Here is a 20898-nt window from a genome sequence, read left to right on the forward strand (position 1 = left end):
GGTCCTAATCTATGTAACTAAAACAAACAACAAAGGATTAAGTTGAAAACAAAGGGAATTGAGCATTTGCGATTGCAAGCTGAAGCAGTTTCAGTAACCGTCACAGGTGGAAAGAAGGAACTGGGGGGGCATAGGGCTGGCAGCACCTCATATACCATGGCATGTGCACGGGGCTCCAGGGGGCGCCAGAACTGGCCCTATGGGATCTGCTAAGGGGAAAAAACTTCCAGTAACCATGCACGGAGACGCACACACCTATAATGGAATAGACATGAGCAAGCACTCGAAGAAGAACATTTAGTTACTCTCCCCGTGGCTTTTGATATTTGAAATGACAAATTCAAATTAGGGCTTGTACATGCAAACTGACTGTTAGTTTCTGAATTTCTAACTGAATGTCAAAGAAATGCTAAATATATCTGGGTTGACTTCACATACTCATAGACTAAGTAAAACCCCTAAGGATTGAGATTCCATCACCTCCCTAGGTAGCCCATTCCAGTGCTTCACCATCCTCTTTGTGAAAAAGGTTTTCCTAATATCCAACCTAGACCTCCCTCATTACAACTTGAGACCATTGCTCCTTGTTCTGTCATCTGCCACCACTGAGAACAGCCTAGCTCCATCCTCCCTAGAACCCCGCTTCAGGCAGGTGAAGACTGCTATCAAATCCCCCCCTCACTCTTCTCTTCTGCAGACTAAACAAGCCCAGTTTCTCAGCCTTTCCTCATACTCACTTTTGTTGCCCTCTCTCCAATTTGTCCACATCCTTCCTATAGTGGGGGCCCAAAACAAGACACAATACTCCAAATGTGGTCTCACCAGTGCCAAATAGAAGGGAATAATCACTTCCCTCGATCTGCTGGCAATGCTCCTACTAATGCAGGCCAATATGCTGTTAGCCTTCTCGTCAAGAAGGGCACACTGTTGACTCATATCCAGCTTCTTGACCATTGTAACCCCCAGGTCCTTTTCTGCAGAGCTGCTGCCTAGCCAGTCGATCCCAAGTGTGTAGCAGTGCTTGGGATTCTTCCGTCCTAAGTGCAGGACTCTGCACTTGTCCTTGGATCATGTTATATCTTTCTATGTTAGAGCCCATTATTAAATATTTGTTCCCCATGTAGGTGCTTACAGACCATAATTAATTCACCCCTTAAAATTCGCTTTGTTAAACTAAATACATGGAACTCCTTGAGTCTATCATTATAAAACAGATTTTCTAATCCTTTGCTCATTTCTCATTGCTCTTTTCTGAACCCTCTCCAATTTATGAATATCCTTCTTGAATAGTGGACGCCACAGCTGGACATTGTATTCTAGCAGCATTCGGACCAATGCTAAATACAGAGATAAAATAACCTCTGTACTCCTACTCAGAAATCTCCTCTTTACACAACCAATGTGTGATACGACCCGTGCCCAGGGTAGCCACCTGATAATGCCAAGGTCAGGGCAGGCTGCAAAAGGAGAGCAGATTCTCCTCACGCTGGTGGGTGACACTAAAGCCCGGCTTCCCAACCAGCCATGAACTGCTTCTTATTACCCCACGCTGGATATCACGAAGCCAGTCCACAAATGCCCACAGCCCCCTTCACTGCATTTCAGCTCCAGGCTCCCAAATCAGCACCAGGTCCAGCAAAGAGACTCTCTCAAACTCTCTGCTCTTTGCTAAAAAGGTTCCCTCTGACCCCAAAGGGTCAGCCACAGCACCAGTTCAATATAAGTTTGGATCTTACCTAAAATACCACGCTGTCAGCCAATCCTTCAGTATCTAAGCTAAAGGTTTATAGTAAAAAGAAAGAAATAAACCATGAGAGAAATGTTAAAGGGTTAAAGTAAATCACAGATATACAAATGATTAAAAGTCCATATACTTCAGGTTTCTGGAAGAAATGTGGATTTGCAGGCTTGTATAGTTTCCTCTGGTTCACATCCAGTACCTGGATGGGTCTAAGTCCTTCGGTTCAGTTGCAAGATGAATTGGTCCAGAAATAGGTGTATGTCTGCAGACTGGACAGGAACAAAGACAAAATGGTTTCTCTCGCTTGATCTTATATATCCTCTGTCTTTTCGTCATGTGGCCTGTGAACTTTGCTGGAGCTAAAATGGAGTCCAGAGTCATATGGGCCAATCCTGGTGACTCTTCAGGTGTGCCTGGGGTCCAGTCACGTAAGCAGGTTCTGGTGACTCAGTGGTGATGCTGGCTTCTTTCTCTGGGCCCCTCGCACCTGGGAAGGCCTTGATGGGCCATTACGCTGGCCATTGTTCTGCAGCCTTCCTATCTGGGGTGTTGCCCAGGCAGCACAATTGAAACACAGACATCTCAAATACATCTATAACTTCCCTTTCACATATTACACATGGAAATAAGTAATATTCTCTTACTTAGCATATCATAACCTTCCTAACCACACCTGACATGGCATATCCCACATGGATTATTATGATTCTGCCATGCTGATGTCACCCAATATACTAACTGCCCCCCCTCTCAAGCCAGCCCGCATGACACAATGATCACACTAGCACCTTTGGCCACAGCAGCACACTGGGAGCTCCTGTTCAGCTGATTATCCATCATGACCCCCACAGCTTTTTCAGAGCCACTGCTTCCCAGGATGGAATCCTCCATTGTGTAAATATGGCCTACACTTTTTGTTCTTAGATTACTTATTTACATGTAGCCATATTAAAAACACATATTGTTTGCTTGTGCCCAGTTTATCAAACAATCCAGATCGCTTTGAATCTGTGACCTCCCATTTCATTATTTACCATCTCTCAATTTGTGTGTTATCTGCAAACTCCATCAGTCATGATTTTATGTTTTCTTGCAACTCATTAATAAAAACGTCAAACAACTTATGGCCAAGAACTTTTCCTGAGGAATGCCACTAAAAACACACCTGTTCAAAGACGATTCCCCATTTACAATTACATTTTGAGACTTATCTTTTAGCCAACTTTTAATCCATTTAATGTGTGCCATGTTCATTATATATCATTTTAGTTTTTTTCTATGAAATGTTGTGTGGCACCAAGTCAAATGCCTTACAGAAGTCAAAGTACATTATGTCAACACTATTACCTTTATCGACCAAACTTGTAATCTCATCAAAAAAGATATCAAGTTAGTTTGATAGGATATATTTTCCATAAATGCATATTGATTGGCATTAATTATATTGCCTTCTTTTAATTCTCTGTTGAGTCAGCTACTCTACTATCTTCACCAGGATTTGTGTCAGACTGAATGGCCAATAATTACCCAAGACACCCCATTTACCTTTTTTAAATCTTGGCACAACAATAGCTTTCTTCCAATCTTCTGGAACTTCCCGGGTGTTACAAGACTTATTGAAAAGCATTATTAGCGGTCCAGCAGCTCCTCAGCCAGCTCTTTCAAAACTTTCAAAGCTCTTTCAAAACTCTTTCAAAACGTGGCTGAGGCAGGAAGGCTCTGGCCTGGGAAGCATCCAGGGTGGCCCCAATGAATTCTATGCATTGCACTGGTGTTAGTGTGGACTTCTGCTCATTTATGAGCAGTCCCAGCCTGCAGCACGTGGAGCAAGTGAGGGTCACGCTGTCCTGCACTTGGGACCTGGACCTGCCTCTGACCAGCCAATCGTCCAGGTAAGGAAAAATTTGCACACCTTTTCATCTCAGGTGGGCAGCCACTACCGCCATGCACTTCGTAAACACCCTGGGAGCTGAAGATAGGCCAAAGGACAGGGCTGTAAACTGGTAGTGGGAACCAGCCACCATGAAGCGAAGAAAGTGCCTGAGGTTGGGGAGGACACATGAAAGTATGCGTCCTTGAGATCGAAGGCAGCAACCAGTCTCCTGGATCCAGGGAAGGGATTATGGAAGCTAGGGAGATCATGCGAAAACTGAGCCATTTGACATATTTGTTTAGATGACGCAGGTCTAATATGGGTCTCAGACCCCCCTTCGCCTTGGGGATGAGAAAGTACCTCGAATAGAACCCCTTCCCCTTTCTGCCTTGAGGGAGCATTTCCACCGCTCCCAGACTGAGGAGGGTGTCCAACTCCTGTAAAAGGAGTTGCTCGTGAGAGGGGTCCCTGAAGAGAGACAGAGGGGGAGAGGTGTTGGGGGGTGGTAGATGTAAACTGCAGGTCATAGACCCCTGAGATTATCCCAAGGACCCAACAGTCCGAAGTGATTTTTGCCCATTCGGGGTAGAAAGGCTTTAGCCTATTTAGGAAGGGGCAAGACAGATCCAGGAGAGCAGTTGGGGCACCACCCTTGGGGGCAGCATCAAAATTGTCTCCTTTGATTGCCCGACCTCCTGGGGGGCCTTTGCAGGGGAGCTGAGGACGAGCTAGGGGGCTGATTTCTTCTTCTAAACCCCCTATTTCTATCCCTCTGCCTATAGGATTGGAAATGTCTGGGCTTAGGCTTTGGCTGCTGCTGCGCCTGGGGCCGTGACTGACGCCTCGAAAACTGAGGCATGTAAAGGCCCAGGGAGTGAAGTACGGCCCTGGAATTCTTCAGACCGTGCAACTTCGCATCGGTATGGTCTGAGAACAAGGTCGACCCATCAAAGGGGAGGTCCTGGATATACTGCTGCACCTCCTGGGACAGGTCCGAGATGGTGGAGGCTATGGCCCTGCCCGCCAAGTCAGCAGTGTCCCAGGACGTCTGGAGCCCTGCTCTAGCTACCGCGGTTCCCTCCTCCACGATAGTGTTAAGGTCTGCGGCCTGGTCCTGGGGCAGGGCCTCAGCAAACCGCCTGAGGGAGTTCCACAGGTTGAAATTATATCTGCCCAGGAGGGCCTGATAGTTGACAATCCTAAACAGAAGGCTTGCCATGGAATAAATCTTTCTCCCAAACAAGTCCAGCTTCTTACTGTCCTTGTTCTTGGGAGTCGACCCTGGCTGACCTTGCCTGTCTCGCTGGTTAGCAGCGTCTACTACCAGGGTTTCCAGGGCAGGGTGTGTGAACAAATACTCAAACCCCTCGGCCGGGATGTAATGTTTCTTCTCTGCCATTTTGGACGTAGGGGCTACCGAGGAAGGGGTTTGCCATAGGGCCTTTACAATCTTAAGGACACCTTTATGGACTGGGAGGACCACTCGTGCTGGTGCAGGTGCCACCAGCCTTTACAATCTTAAGGACACCTTTATGAAATCTTCCAATGGCACACAGTGAGATATCATTCCATTTACTGTGACCAAGAGAAATAGAATCTCTACAAGGGTGGTCGCTCAGCCAGAGGCACAAAAGGGCCCCCGAGTTTAAGAATGAGAGGGAGAAGACCTTACACCCTGCTTACAGGGCAGTCATTTTGCCTGCCATGTCCAAGTGACCTGCGCCAAAATAAGCATGGAAAAGGAGACCCAAGCCCTGCTTACAGGGTGGTCCTTGAGCAAGGCCAACTACCATGGGCCAGAGCCAGAAGCGCAGAAAAGGAGAGACCTCCATTCCCTCAGGAGAGGGTGGTCTCTCTGCCCAGCAAGTGCCAGCGGCCCAAGACACGCTAGAAAGGGGAGACCTGCACCCTCCTTACAGGGGGAGGTCAATGGCACAGAGCATTTTAAAGGCTAGGTCCTGAAGAGTGGAAACCCAGAGAGACCTCAACCCTTCTTAAAGGGTGGTCACTCAGCCAGAGGCATAAAAAGCCCCCTACTTTAAGAATGAGAGGGACAAGACCTTACACCCTGCTTACAGGGCAGTCATTTGAAAGAGACCTGTGGCTTAATGAGCCTCTCAAAGGAGACCCAAACCCTGCTTACAGGGTTGTCCTTAAGCCAAGGCCATTACAATGGCGCTGAAAAGGAGGGACCTCCATCCCCTCAGTAGAGGGTGGTCTCTTTGCCCAGCAAGTGTCAGCGGCCCAAGACAAGATAGAAAGGGAGACCTGCACCCTGCTTACAGGGACAGGTCAATGGCAGAGGGCATTTTAAAGGCTACGTCCGAAGGAGTAGAAAGTCACAGAGCCCACAACCCTTCTTCAAGGGTGGTCTCTCAGCCTCGGGTTCAGAAAGGACCCATAAAGCCTTTCGCTGGGCAAGGAGTGGACCTTGATCCCTGGTGACAGGGAGGTCCTTTGACCTGGCGACTGGTGGGGGATTAAGTCTATGCGGACGAGTGTCAATCCCAAGCTCCCAATACAGGGAGGGGCATGTGTGCAATGTTCTTTTTCACTGGCCTTTTCTTCTCTCTTCCTGAAGTTGCTTTGCTGCTTCACTCGTCTTGTCCATTTCTTCCTTTGAGTTGCTAGAACGAGAGAGAGAGAGAGAGAGAGAGAGAGAGAGAGAGAGAGAGGTGCAGCGGCTTCAGTCTGGGCTCAGTGGACACCATGCTTACAAGGTAAAATCAGATTAAACGGACGAGGTACTTGCCCCTCGTTGAAATTACCCCAACTCCTAGTTTTCAGCACCAATCCGTGGCGGGTGGCAGGAGAGCTTGCAACCGAAGCCAGGGCCAGCTGGATGCAGAGTACGCTGGGCTTCGACTTGGATGAATGTGTGAGGAGGGGACGGGCAAAGGACAGCTAGGAGGCCAAACCCTTATCGGACTCAAGAGGCTGGATTGAAATGGGAGTGTAATCCAGGGAAAGACCCATGCCCTAGTTAGAGGGAGCTCACTTTGGATTTTGGCGGTATCTTGGCTTTTTTGCAAAGAAGATCGAATTTTTCACGGCCTCCACCATCCCCTTACAGCCGCCCCTTCGCCACACCATGTTACAGGTGACTCGGCCAGGAAACACACGGGTCACAAATAAGATTTCACTTCAAAGGCCCCAAAAGTCAAGTAGAAATAATTCGAGGCGAATCCGCTGTCATTAAAGGCAAGAGACTCTGAACCCTTCTTAAAGGGTGGTCATTCCGCCTCAGGCACAAAAAGGCTCCTCTAGTTGAAGAATGGGAGGGATAAGACCTTCCAGCCTGTCATTTTGCCTGGCATTTCAACGTGACCCATGGCTTAATAAGTCTGGCAAAAGAGACCCAAACCCTGCTTACAGGGTGGTCCTTAAGCCAAGGGCATTGCCATGGGCCAGAACCAAGAGCGCTGGAAAGGAGAGACCTCCATTCCCTCAGTAGAGGGGGTCTCTTTGCCCAGGCAAGTCATTTGGGCATTAAGAGGGCCAATTTAGAGAGGAAAAAGGAAACACCACCAGAACCCTGAGTACAGGGCGGTCACCCAAAAATACTCCTCCTTTAAAGAAGGGGGAAAAGTCCCCAATTTGGAAAGAGCTGGATAGGAACAGGTAAGTGAGGAATCCTGCTGACTCTCCCAGTACCATGCAATTCTCCATCCTCAGCGACACCCTTCCCTCCTTTCTACCCCACCAAGAAAATGACAACTCTGTGCCCCTGAAACTTTACCAAAAAGGACACCCCTTCCAGGGGACACATTTCTGTTAATAGTGTTAGGTGCACCCACGTGCAGGATCTGAATACCACAACATGTACCTACACCACCTGAGCATCAACACATTTCAGAAAGGACAGTCACATCAAACATAGCCCTAGGAATATCCTCGGTCTATCAGCAAAGAGACAAAAGGCCTGCAATTCGGACACAACATACGCAGCTCTCCGAATCTACACAATTCACACTAATACGTCCAGCAGCGTCTTCCTTGTTCACAACAAAACAAGGGGTCAAAGCTGAGGTTGGTAGGGCAGAGTAAAGAGGGCAGGGCAAGAGGAAAGGAGGAAGGATTACGTGGCAGACAGGATCTGAAAGGAGCCCCCACCTCACCTGTTCCTTTCCAGAGTTTCTGAGATTTGGATCGTGGGGCGATTTCTTGGCTTTTTGGAAAAAAGGGTCGAATTTTTCACGGCCTCCACCTTCCCCTTACAGCCGCCCCTTCGCCACGCCATGTTCCATGTGACCCGCACAGGAAATACACAGGTCACAAATGAGATTTCACTTCAAAGCTCAAAAAAGCCAAGTAGAAATCATTCCAGGGGAATTTACTGTGACCAAGAGAAATAGAATCTCAACCCTTCTACAAGGGTGGTCGCTCAGCCAGAGGCACAAAAGGGCCCCCGAGTTTAAGAATGAGAGGGAGAAGACCTTACACCCTGCTTACAGGGCAGTCATTTTGCCTGCCATGTCCAAGTGACCTGCGCCAAAATAAGCATGGAAAAGGAGACCCAAGCCCTGCTTACAGGGTGGTCCTTGAGCAAGGCCAACTACCATGGGCCAGAGCCAGAAGCGCAGAAAAGGAGAGACCTCCATTCCCTCAGGAGAGGGTGGTCTCTCTGCCCAGCAAGTGCCAGCGGCCCAAGACACGCTAGAAAGGGGAGACCTGCACCCTCCTTACAGGGGGAGGTCAATGGCACAGAGCATTTTAAAGGCTAGGTCCTGAAGAGTGGAAACCCAGAGAGACCTCAACCCTTCTTAAAGGGTGGTCACTCAGCCAGAGGCATAAAAAGCCCCCTACTTTAAGAATGAGAGGGACAAGACCTTACACCCTGCTTACAGGGCAGTCATTTGAAAGAGACCTGTGGCTTAATGAGCCTCTCAAAGGAGACCCAAACCCTGCTTACAGGGTTGTCCTTAAGCCAAGGCCATTACAATGGCGCTGAAAAGGAGGGACCTCCATCCCCTCAGTAGAGGGTGGTCTCTTTGCCCAGCAAGTGTCAGCGGCCCAAGACAAGATAGAAAGGGGAGACCTGCACCCTGCTTACAGGGACAGGTCAATGGCAGAGGGCATTTTAAAGGCTACGTCCGAAGGAGTAGAAAGTCACAGAGCCCACAACCCTTCTTCAAGGGTGGTCTCTCAGCCTCGGGTTCAGAAAGGACCCATAAAGCCTTTCGCTGGGCAAGGAGTGGACCTTGATCCCTGGTGACAGGGAGGTCCTTTGACCTGGCGACTGGTGGGGGATTAAGTCTATGCGGACGAGTGTCAATCCCAAGCTCCCAATACAGGGAGGGGCATGTGTGCAATGTTCTTTTTCACTGGCCTTTTCTTCTCTCTTCCTGAAGTTGCTTTGCTGCTTCACTCGTCTTGTCCATTTCTTCCTTTGAGTTGCTAGAACGAGAGAGAGAGAGAGAGAGAGAGAGAGAGAGAGAGAGAGAGAGAGAGAGAGAGAGAGAGAGGTGCAGCGGCTTCAGTCTGGGCTCAGTGGACACCATGCTTACAAGGTAAAATCAGATTAAACGGACGAGGTACTTGCCCCTCGTTGAAATTACCCCAACTCCTAGTTTTCAGCACCAATCCGTGGCGGGTGGCAGGAGAGCTTGCAACCGAAGCCAGGGCCAGCTGGATGCAGAGTACGCTGGGCTTCGACTTGGATGAATGTGTGAGGAGGGGACGGGCAAAGGACAGCTAGGAGGCCAAACCCTTATCGGACTCAAGAGGCTGGATTGAAATGGGAGTGTAATCCAGGGAAAGACCCATGCCCTAGTTAGAGGGAGCTCACTTTGGATTTTGGCGGTATCTTGGCTTTTTTGCAAAGAAGATCGAATTTTTCACGGCCTCCACCATCCCCTTACAGCCGCCCCTTCGCCACACCATGTTACAGGTGACTCGGCCAGGAAACACACGGGTCACAAATAAGATTTCACTTCAAAGGCCCCAAAAGTCAAGTAGAAATAATTCGAGGCGAATCCGCTGTCATTAAAGGCAAGAGACTCTGAACCCTTCTTAAAGGGTGGTCATTCCGCCTCAGGCACAAAAAGGCTCCTCTAGTTGAAGAATGGGAGGGATAAGACCTTCCAGCCTGTCATTTTGCCTGGCATTTCAACGTGACCCATGGCTTAATAAGTCTGGCAAAAGAGACCCAAACCCTGCTTACAGGGTGGTCCTTAAGCCAAGGGCATTGCCATGGGCCAGAACCAAGAGCGCTGGAAAGGAGAGACCTCCATTCCCTCAGTAGAGGGGGGTCTCTTTGCCCAGGCAAGTCATTTGGGCATTAAGAGGGCCAATTTAGAGAGGAGAAAAAGGAAACACCACCAGAACCCTGAGTACAGGGCGGTCACCCAAAAATACTCCTCCTTTAAAGAAGGGGGAAAAGTCCCCAATTTGGAAAGAGCTGGATAGGAACAGGTAAGTGAGGAATCCTGCTGACTCTCCCAGTACCATGCAATTCTCCATCCTCAGCGACACCCTTCCCTCCTTTCTACCCCACCAAGAAAATGACAACTCTGTGCCCCTGAAACTTTACCAAAAAGGACACCCCTTCCAGGGGACACATTTCTGTTAATAGTGTTAGGTGCACCCACGTGCAGGATCTGAATACCACAACATGTACCTACACCACCTGAGCATCAACACATTTCAGAAAGGACAGTCACATCAAACATAGCCCTAGGAATATCCTCGGTCTATCAGCAAAGAGACAAAAGGCCTGCAATTCGGACACAACATACGCAGCTCTCCGAATCTACACAATTCACACTAATACGTCCAGCAGCGTCTTCCTTGTTCACAACAAAACAAGGGGTCAAAGCTGAGGTTGGTAGGGCAGAGTAAAGAGGGCAGGGCAAGAGGAAAGGAGGAAGGATTACGTGGCAGACAGGATCTGAAAGGAGCCCCCACCTCACCTGTTCCTTTCCAGAGTTTCTGAGATTTGGATCGTGGGGCGATTTCTTGGCTTTTTGGAAAAAAGGGTCGAATTTTTCACGGCCTCCACCTTCCCCTTACAGCCGCCCCTTCGCCACGCCATGTTCCATGTGACCCGCACAGGAAATACACAGGTCACAAATGAGATTTCACTTCAAAGCTCAAAAAAGCCAAGTAGAAATCATTCCAGGGGAATTTACTGTGACCAAGAGAAATAGAATCTCAACCCTTCTACAAGGGTGGTCGCTCAGCCAGAGGCACAAAAGGGCCCCCGAGTTTAAGAATGAGAGGGAGAAGACCTTACACCCTGCTTACAGGGCAGTCATTTTGCCTGCCATGTCCAAGTGACCTGCGCCAAAATAAGCATGGAAAAGGAGACCCAAGCCCTGCTTACAGGGTGGTCCTTGAGCAAGGCCAACTACCATGGGCCAGAGCCAGAAGCGCAGAAAAGGAGAGACCTCCATTCCCTCAGGAGAGGGTGGTCTCTCTGCCCAGCAAGTGCCAGCGGCCCAAGACACGCTAGAAAGGGGAGACCTGCACCCTCCTTACAGGGGGAGGTCAATGGCACAGAGCATTTTAAAGGCTAGGTCCTGAAGAGTGGAAACCCAGAGAGACCTCAACCCTTCTTAAAGGGTGGTCACTCAGCCAGAGGCATAAAAAGCCCCCTACTTTAAGAATGAGAGGGACAAGACCTTACACCCTGCTTACAGGGCAGTCATTTGAAAGAGACCTGTGGCTTAATGAGCCTCTCAAAGGAGACCCAAACCCTGCTTACAGGGTTGTCCTTAAGCCAAGGCCATTACAATGGCGCTGAAAAGGAGGGACCTCCATCCCCTCAGTAGAGGGTGGTCTCTTTGCCCAGCAAGTGTCAGCGGCCCAAGACAAGATAGAAAGGGGAGACCTGCACCCTGCTTACAGGGACAGGTCAATGGCAGAGGGCATTTTAAAGGCTACGTCCGAAGGAGTAGAAAGTCACAGAGCCCACAACCCTTCTTCAAGGGTGGTCTCTCAGCCTCGGGTTCAGAAAGGACCCATAAAGCCTTTCGCTGGGCAAGGAGTGGACCTTGATCCCTGGTGACAGGGAGGTCCTTTGACCTGGCGACTGGTGGGGGATTAAGTCTATGCGGACGAGTGTCAATCCCAAGCTCCCAATACAGGGAGGGGCATGTGTGCAATGTTCTTTTTCACTGGCCTTTTCTTCTCTCTTCCTGAAGTTGCTTTGCTGCTTCACTCGTCTTGTCCATTTCTTCCTTTGAGTTGCTAGAACGAGAGAGAGAGAGAGAGAGAGAGAGAGAGAGAGAGAGAGAGAGAGAGAGAGAGAGAGAGAGGTGCAGCGGCTTCAGTCTGGGCTCAGTGGACACCATGCTTACAAGGTAAAATCAGATTAAACGGACGAGGTACTTGCCCCTCGTTGAAATTACCCCAACTCCTAGTTTTCAGCACCAATCCGTGGCGGGTGGCAGGAGAGCTTGCAACCGAAGCCAGGGCCAGCTGGATGCAGAGTACGCTGGGCTTCGACTTGGATGAATGTGTGAGGAGGGGACGGGCAAAGGACAGCTAGGAGGCCAAACCCTTATCGGACTCAAGAGGCTGGATTGAAATGGGAGTGTAATCCAGGGAAAGCCCATGCCCTAGTTAGAGGGAGCTCACTTTGGATTTTGGCGGTATCTTGGCTTTTTTGCAAAGAAGATCGAATTTTTCACGGCCTCCACCATCCCCTTACAGCCGCCCCTTCGCCACACCATGTTACAGGTGACTCGGCCAGGAAACACACGGGTCACAAATAAGATTTCACTTCAAAGGCCCCAAAAGTCAAGTAGAAATAATTCGAGGCGAATCCGCTGTCATTAAAGGCAAGAGACTCTGAACCCTTCTTAAAGGGTGGTCATTCCGCCTCAGGCACAAAAAGGCTCCTCTAGTTGAAGAATGGGAGGGATAAGACCTTCCAGCCTGTCATTTTGCCTGGCATTTCAACGTGACCCATGGCTTAATAAGTCTGGCAAAAGAGACCCAAACCCTGCTTACAGGGTGGTCCTTAAGCCAAGGGCATTGCCATGGGCCAGAACCAAGAGCGCTGGAAAGGAGAGACCTCCATTCCCTCAGTAGAGGGGGGTCTCTTTGCCAGGCAAGTCATTTGGGCATTAAGAGGGCCAATTTAGAGAGGAGAAAAAGGAAACACCACCAGAACCCTGAGTACAGGGCGGTCACCCAAAAATACTCCTCCTTTAAAGAAGGGGGAAAAGTCCCCAATTTGGAAAGAGCTGGATAGGAACAGGTAAGTGAGGAATCCTGCTGACTCTCCCAGTACCATGCAATTCTCCATCCTCAGCGACACCCTTCCCTCCTTTCTACCCCACCAAGAAAATGACAACTCTGTGCCCCTGAAACTTTACCAAAAAGGACACCCCTTCCAGGGGACACATTTCTGTTAATAGTGTTAGGTGCACCCACGTGCAGGATCTGAATACCACAACATGTACCTACACCACCTGAGCATCAACACATTTCAGAAAGGACAGTCACATCAAACATAGCCCTAGGAATATCCTCGGTCTATCAGCAAAGAGACAAAAGGCCTGCAATTCGGACACAACATACGCAGCTCTCCGAATCTACACAATTCACACTAATACGTCCAGCAGCGTCTTCCTTGTTCACAACAAAACAAGGGGTCAAAGCTGAGGTTGGTAGGGCAGAGTAAAGAGGGCAGGGCAAGAGGAAAGGAGGAAGGATTACGTGGCAGACAGGATCTGAAAGGAGCCCCCACCTCACCTGTTCCTTTCCAGAGTTTCTGAGATTTGGATCGTGGGGCGATTTCTTGGCTTTTTGGAAAAAAGGGTCGAATTTTTCACGGCCTCCACCTTCCCCTTACAGCCGCCCCTTCGCCACGCCATGTTCCATGTGACCCGCACAGGAAATACACAGGTCACAAATGAGATTTCACTTCAAAGCTCAAAAAAGCCAAGTAGAAATCATTCCAGGGGAATTTACTGTGACCAAGAGAAATAGAATCTCAACCCTTCTACAAGGGTGGTCGCTCAGCCAGAGGCACAAAAGGGCCCCCGAGTTTAAGAATGAGAGGGAGAAGACCTTACACCCTGCTTACAGGGCAGTCATTCTGCCTGCCATGTCCAAGTGACCTGCGCCAAAATAAGCATGGAAAAGGAGACCCAAGCCCTGCTTACAGGGTGGTCCTTGAGCAAGGCCAACTACCATGGGCCAGAGCCAGAAGCGCAGAAAAGGAGAGACCTCCATTCCCTCAGGAGAGGGTGGTCTCTCTGCCCAGCAAGTGCCAGCGGCCCAAGACACGCTAGAAAGGGGAGACCTGCACCCTCCTTACAGGGGGAGGTCAATGGCACAGAGCATTTTAAAGGCTAGGTCCTGAAGAGTGGAAACCCAGAGAGACCTCAACCCTTCTTAAAGGGTGGTCACTCAGCCAGAGGCATAAAAAGCCCCCTACTTTAAGAATGAGAGGGACAAGACCTTACACCCTGCTTACAGGGCAGTCATTTGAAAGAGACCTGTGGCTTAATGAGCCTCTCAAAGGAGACCCAAACCCTGCTTACAGGGTTGTCCTTAAGCCAAGGCCATTACAATGGCGCTGAAAAGGAGGGACCTCCATCCCCTCAGTAGAGGGTGGTCTCTTTGCCCAGCAAGTGTCAGCGGCCCAAGACAAGATAGAAAGGGGAGACCTGCACCCTGCTTACAGGGACAGGTCAATGGCAGAGGGCATTTTAAAGGCTACGTCCGAAGGAGTAGAAAGTCACAGAGCCCACAACCCTTCTTCAAGGGTGGTCTCTCAGCCTCGGGTTCAGAAAGGACCCATAAAGCCTTTCGCTGGGCAAGGAGTGGACCTTGATCCCTGGTGACAGGGAGGTCCTTTGACCTGGCGACTGGTGGGGGATTAAGTCTATGCGGACGAGTGTCAATCCCAAGCTCCCAATACAGGGAGGGGCATGTGTGCAATGTTCTTTTTCACTGGCCTTTTCTTCTCTCTTCCTGAAGTTGCTTTGCTGCTTCACTCGTCTTGTCCATTTCTTCCTTTGAGTTGCTAGAAGAGAGAAAAAGAGAGAGAAGAGAGAGAGAGAGAGAGAGAGAGAGAGAGAGAGGTGGCGGCTTCAGTCTGGGCTCAGTGGACACCATGCTTACAAGGTAAAATCAGATTAAACGGACGAGGTACTTGCCCCTCGTTGAAATTACCCCAACTCCTAGTTTTCAGCACCAATCCGTGGCGGGTGGCAGGAGAGCTTGCAACCGAAGCCAGGGCCAGCTGGATGCAGAGTACGCTGGGCTTCGACTTGGATGAATGTGTGAGGAGGGGACGGGCAAAGGACAGCTAGGAGGCCAAACCCTTATCGGACTCAAGAGGCTGGATTGAAATGGGAGTGTAATCCAGGGAAAGACCCATGCCCTAGTTAGAGGGAGCTCACTTTGGATTTTGGCGGTATCTTGGCTTTTTTGCAAAGAAGATCGAATTTTTCACGGCCTCCACCATCCCCTTACAGCCGCCCCTTCGCCACACCATGTTACAGGTGACTCGGCCAGGAAACACACGGGTCACAAATAAGATTTCACTTCAAAGGCCCCAAAAGTCAAGTAGAAATAATTCGAGGCGAATCCGCTGTCATTAAAGGCAAGAGACTCTGAACCCTTCTTAAAGGGTGGTCATTCCGCCTCAGGCACAAAAAGGCTCCTCTAGTTGAAGAATGGGAGGGATAAGACCTTCCAGCCTGTCATTTTGCCTGGCATTTCAACGTGACCCATGGCTTAATAAGTCTGGCAAAAGAGACCCAAACCCTGCTTACAGGGTGGTCCTTAAGCCAAGGGCATTGCCATGGGCCAGAACCAAGAGCGCTGGAAAGGAGAGACCTCCATTCCCTCAGTAGAGGGGGGTCTCTTTGCCCAGGCAAGTCATTTGGGCATTAAGAGGGCCAATTTAGAGAGGAGAAAAAGGAAACACCACCAGAACCCTGAGTACAGGGCGGTCACCCAAAAATACTCCTCCTTTAAAGAAGGGGGAAAAGTCCCCAATTTGGAAAGAGCTGGATAGGAACAGGTAAGTGAGGAATCCTGCTGACTCTCCCAGTACCATGCAATTCTCCATCCTCAGCGACACCCTTCCCTCCTTTCTACCCCACCAAGAAAATGACAACTCTGTGCCCCTGAAACTTTACCAAAAAGGACACCCCTTCCAGGGGACACATTTCTGTTAATAGTGTTAGGTGCACCCACGTGCAGGATCTGAATACCACAACATGTACCTACACCACCTGAGCATCAACACATTTCAGAAAGGACAGTCACATCAAACATAGCCCTAGGAATATCCTCGGTCTATCAGCAAAGAGACAAAAGGCCTGCAATTCGGACACAACATACGCAGCTCTCCGAATCTACACAATTCACACTAATACGTCCAGCAGCGTCTTCCTTGTTCACAACAAAACAAGGGGTCAAAGCTGAGGTTGGTAGGGCAGAGTAAAGAGGGCAGGGCAAGAGGAAAGGAGGAAGGATTACGTGGCAGACAGGATCTGAAAGGAGCCCCCACCTCACCTGTTCCTTTCCAGAGTTTCTGAGATTTGGATCGTGGGGCGATTTCTTGGCTTTTTGGAAAAGGGTCGAATTTTTCACGGCCTCCACCTTCCCCTTACAGCCGCCCCTTCGCCACGCCATGTTCCATGTGACCCGCACAGGAAATACACAGGTCACAAATGAGATTTCACTTCAAAGCTCAAAAAAGCCAAGTAGAAATCATTCCAGGGGAATTTACTGTGACCAAGAGAAATAGAATCTCAACCCTTCTACAAGGGTGGTCGCTCAGCCAGAGGCACAAAAGGGCCCCCGAGTTTAAGAATGAGAGGGAGAAGACCTTACACCCTGCTTACAGGGCAGTCATTTTGCCTGCCATGTCCAAGTGACCTGCGCCAAAATAAGCATGGAAAAGGAGACCCAAGCCCTGCTTACAGGGTGGTCCTTGAGCAAGGCCAACTACCATGGGCCAGAGCCAGAAGCGCAGAAAAGGAGAGACCTCCATTCCCTCAGGAGAGGGTGGTCTCTCTGCCCAGCAAGTGCCAGCGGCCCAAGACACGCTAGAAAGGGGAGACCTGCCCTCCTTACAGGGGGAGGTCAATGGCACAGAGCATTTTAAAGGCTAGGTCCTGAAGAGTGGAAACCCAGAGAGACCTCAACCCTTCTTAAAGGGTGGTCACTCAGCCAGAGGCATAAAAAGCCCCCTACTTTAAGAATGAGAGGGACAAGACCTTACACCCTGCTTACAGGGCAGTCATTTGAAAGAGACCTGTGGCTTAATGAGCCTCTCAAAGGAGACCCAAACCCTGCTTACAGGGTTGTCCTTAAGCCAAGGCCATTACAATGGCGCTGAAAAGGAGGGACCTCCATCCCCTCAGTAGAGGGTGGTCTCTTTGCCCAGCAAGTGTCAGCGGCCCAAGACAAGATAGAAAGGGGAGACCTGCACCCTGCTTACAGGGACAGGTCAATGGCAGAGGGCATTTTAAAGGCTACGTCCGAAGGAGTAGAAAGTCACAGAGCCCACAACCCTTCTTCAAGGGTGGTCTCTCAGCCTCGGGTTCAGAAAGGACCCATAAAGCCTTTCGCTGGGCAAGGAGTGGACCTTGATCCCTGGTGACAGGGAGGTCCTTTGACCTGGCGACTGGTGGGGGATTAAGTCTATGCGGACGAGTGTCAATCCCAAGCTCCCAATACAGGGAGGGGCATGTGTGCAATGTTCTTTTTCACTGGCCTTTTCTTCTCTCTTCCTGAAGTTGCTTTGCTGCTTCACTCGTCTTGTCCATTTCTTCCTTTGAGTTGCTAGAACGAGAGAGAGAGAGAGAGAGAGAGAGAGAGAGGTGCAGCGGCTTCAGTCTGGGCTCAGTGGACACCATGCTTACAAGGTAAAATCAGATTAAACGGACGAGGTACTTGCCCCTCGTTGAAATTACCCCAACTCCTAGTTTTCAGCACCAATCCGTGGCGGGTGGCAGGAGAGCTTGCAACCGAAGCCAGGGCCAGCTGGATGCAGAGTACGCTGGGCTTCGACTTGGATGAATGTGTGAGGAGGGGACGGGCAAAGGACAGCTAGGAGGCCAAACCCTTATCGGACTCAAGAGGCTGGATTGAAATGGGAGTGTAATCCAGGGAAAGACCCATGCCCTAGTTAGAGGGAGCTCACTTTGGATTTTGGCGGTATCTTGGCTTTTTTGCAAAGAAGATCGAATTTTTCACGGCCTCCACCATCCCCTTACAGCCGCCCCTTCGCCACACCATGTTACAGGTGACTCGGCCAGGAAACACACGGGTCACAAATAAGATTTCACTTCAAAGGCCCCAAAAGTCAAGTAGAAATAATTCGAGGCGAATCCGCTGTCATTAAAGGCAAGAGACTCTGAACCCTTCTTAAAGGGTGGTCATTCCGCCTCAGGCACAAAAAGGCTCCTCTAGTTGAAGAATGGGAGGGATAAGACCTTCCAGCCTGTCATTTTGCCTGGCATTTCAACGTGACCCATGGCTTAATAAGTCTGGCAAAAGAGACCCAAACCCTGCTTACAGGGTGGTCCTTAAGCCAAGGGCATTGCCATGGGCCAGAACCAAGAGCGCTGGAAAGGAGAGACCTCCATTCCCTCAGTAGAGGGGGGTCTCTTTGCCCAGGCAAGTCATTTGGGCATTAAGAGGGCCAATTTAGAGAGGAGAAAAAGGAAACACCACCAGAACCCTGAGTACAGGGCGGTCACCCAAAAATACTCCTCCTTTAAAGAAGGGGGAAAAGTCCCCAATTTGGAAAGAGCTGGATAGGAACAGGTAAGTGAGGAATCCTGCTGACTCTCCCAGTACCATGCAATTCTCCATCCTCAGCGACACCCTTCCCTCCTTTCTACCCCACCAAGAAAATGACAACTCTGTGCCCCTGAAACTTTACCAAAAAGGACACCCCTTCCAGGGGACACATTTCTGTTAATAGTGTTAGGTGCACCCACGTGCAGGATCTGAATACCACAACATGTACCTACACCACCTGAGCATCAACACATTTCAGAAAGGACAGTCACATCAAACATAGCCCTAGGAATATCCTCGGTCTATCAGCAAAGAGACAAAAGGCCTGCAATTCGGACACAACATACGCAGCTCTCCGAATCTACACAATTCACACTAATACGTCCAGCAGCGTCTTCCTTGTTCACAACAAAACAAGGGGTCAAAGCTGAGGTTGGTAGGGCAGAGTAAAGAGGGCAGGGCAAGAGGAAAGGAGGAAGGATTACGTGGCAGACAGGATCTGAAAGGAGCCCCCACCTCACCTGTTCCTTTCCAGAGTTTCTGAGATTTGGATCGTGGGGCGATTTCTTGGCTTTTTGGAAAAAAGGGTCGAATTTTTCACGGCCTCCACCTTCCCCTTACAGCCGCCCCTTCGCCACGCCATGTTCCATGTGACCCGCACAGGAAATACACAGGTCACAAATGAGATTTCACTTCAAAGCTCAAAAAAGCCAAGTAGAAATCATTCCAGGGGAATTTACTGTGACCAAGAGAAATAGAATCTCAACCCTTCTACAAGGGTGGTCGCTCAGCCAGAGGCACAAAAGGGCCCCGAGTTTAAGAATGAGAGGGAGAAGACCTTACACCCTGCTTACAGGGCAGTCATTTTGCCTGCCATGTCCAAGTGACCTGCGCCAAAATAAGCATGGAAAAGGAGACCCAAGCCCTGCTTACAGGGTGGTCCTTGAGCAAGGCCAACTACCATGGGCCAGAGCCAGAAGCGCAGAAAAGGAGAGACCTCCATTCCCTCAGGAGAGGGTGGTCTCTCTGCCCAGCAAGTGCCAGCGGCCCAAGACACGCTAGAAAGGGGAGACCTGCACCCTCCTTACAGGGGGAGGTCAATGGCACAGAGCATTTTAAAGGCTAGGTCCTGAAGAGTGGAAACCCAGAGAGACCTCAACCCTTCTTAAAGGGTGGTCACTCAGCCAGAGGCATAAAAAGCCCCCTACTTTAAGAATGAGAGGGACAAGACCTTACACCCTGCTTACAGGGCAGTCATTTGAAAGAGACCTGTGGCTTAATGAGCCTCTCAAAGGAGACCCAAACCCTGCTTACAGGGTTGTCCTTAAGCCAAGGCCATTACAATGGCGCTGAAAAGGAGGGACCTCCATCCCCTCAGTAGAGGGTGGTCTCTTTGCCCAGCAAGTGTCAGCGGCCCAAGACAAGATAGAAAGGGGAGACCTGCACCCTGCTTACAGGGACAGGTCAATGGCAGAGGGCATTTTAAAGGCTACGTCCGAAGGAGTAGAAAGTCACAGAGCCCACAACCCTTCTTCAAGGGTGGTCTCTCAGCCTCGGGTTCAGAAAGGACCCATAAAGCCTTTCGCTGGGCAAGGAGTGGACCTTGATCCCTGGTGACAGGGAGGTCCTTTGACCTGGCGACTGGTGGGGGATTAAGTCTATGCGGACGAGTGTCAATCCCAAGCTCCCAATACAGGGAGGGGCATGTGTGCAATGTTCTTTTTCACTGGCCTTTTCTTCTCTCTTCCTGAAGTTGCTTTGCTGCTTCACTCGTCTTGTCCATTTCTTCCTTTGAGTTGCTAGAACGAGAGAGAGAGAGAGAGAGAGAGAGAGGTGCAGCGGCTTCAGTCTGGGCTCAGTGGACACCATGCTTACAAGGTAAAATCAGATTAAACGGACGAGGTACTTGCCCCTCGTTGAAATTACCCCAACTCCTAGTTTTCAGCACCAATCCGTGGCGGGTGGCAGGAGAGCTTGCAACCGAAGCCAGGGCCAGCTGGATGCAGAGTACGCTGGGCTTCGACTTGGATGAATGTGTGAGGAGGGGACGGGCAAAGGACAGCTAGGAGGCCAAACCCTTATCGGACTCAAGAGGCTGGATTGAAATGGGAGTGTAATCCAGGGAAAGACCCATGCCCTAGTTAGAGGGAGCTCACTTTGGATTTTGGCGGTATCTTGGCTTTTTTGCAAAGAAGATCGAATTTTTCACGGCCTCCACCATCCCCTTACAGCCGCCCCTTCGCCACACCATGTTACAGGTGACTCGGCCAGGAAACACAGGTCACAAATAAGATTTCACTTCAAAGGCCCCAAAAGTCAAGTAGAAATAATTCGAGGCGAATCCGCTGTCATTAAAGGCAAGAGACTCTGAACCCTTCTTAAAGGGTGGTCATTCCGCCTCAGGCACAAAAAGGCTCCTCTAGTTGAAGAATGGGAGGGATAAGACCTTCCAGCCTGTCATTTTGCCTGGCATTTCAACGTGACCCATGGCTTAATAAGTCTGGCAAAAGAGACCCAAACCCTGCTTACAGGGTGGTCCTTAAGCCAAGGGCATTGCCATGGG

At 50.0% G+C, this 20898-nt stretch overlaps 4 long non-coding RNA genes across 4 annotated transcripts; all 4 read right to left on the reverse strand.

The window, feature by feature from the left end:
• Positions 1-5307: 5307 nt before the first annotated feature.
• LOC137162656 (uncharacterized) lies at positions 5308-7125 on the reverse strand. Its single transcript, XR_010922452.1, has 2 exons — positions 6383-7125; positions 5308-6241 (listed from the first exon to the last, which is right to left on the reverse strand). It is a non-coding gene; the product is annotated as an uncharacterized lncRNA (long non-coding RNA).
• Positions 7126-7312: 187 nt separating this feature from the next.
• On the reverse strand, positions 7313-12181 carry LOC137162654 (uncharacterized). The gene is made up of 3 exons (XR_010922449.1): positions 11966-12181; positions 9173-11804; positions 7313-9011 (listed from the first exon to the last, which is right to left on the reverse strand). It is a non-coding gene; the product is annotated as an uncharacterized lncRNA (long non-coding RNA).
• Positions 12182-12896: 715 nt separating this feature from the next.
• On the reverse strand, positions 12897-16148 carry LOC137162655 (uncharacterized). The gene is made up of 2 exons (XR_010922450.1): positions 14745-16148; positions 12897-14595 (listed from the first exon to the last, which is right to left on the reverse strand). It is a non-coding gene; the product is annotated as an uncharacterized lncRNA (long non-coding RNA).
• A 722-nt stretch (positions 16149-16870) lies between these two features.
• LOC137162657 (uncharacterized) lies at positions 16871-20598 on the reverse strand. The gene is made up of 3 exons (XR_010922453.1): positions 20262-20598; positions 17504-20134; positions 16871-17372 (listed from the first exon to the last, which is right to left on the reverse strand). It is a non-coding gene; the product is annotated as an uncharacterized lncRNA (long non-coding RNA).
• Positions 20599-20898: the final 300 nt, after the last annotated feature.

This window comes from Emydura macquarii, unplaced genomic scaffold, assembly GCF_026122565.2.
Source record: "Emydura macquarii macquarii isolate MOO-44397 ecotype Brisbane River unplaced genomic scaffold, CSIRO-AGI_Emac_v2 contig_2448, whole genome shotgun sequence".
NCBI classification, from domain to species: domain Eukaryota; kingdom Metazoa; phylum Chordata; order Testudines; family Chelidae; genus Emydura; species Emydura macquarii.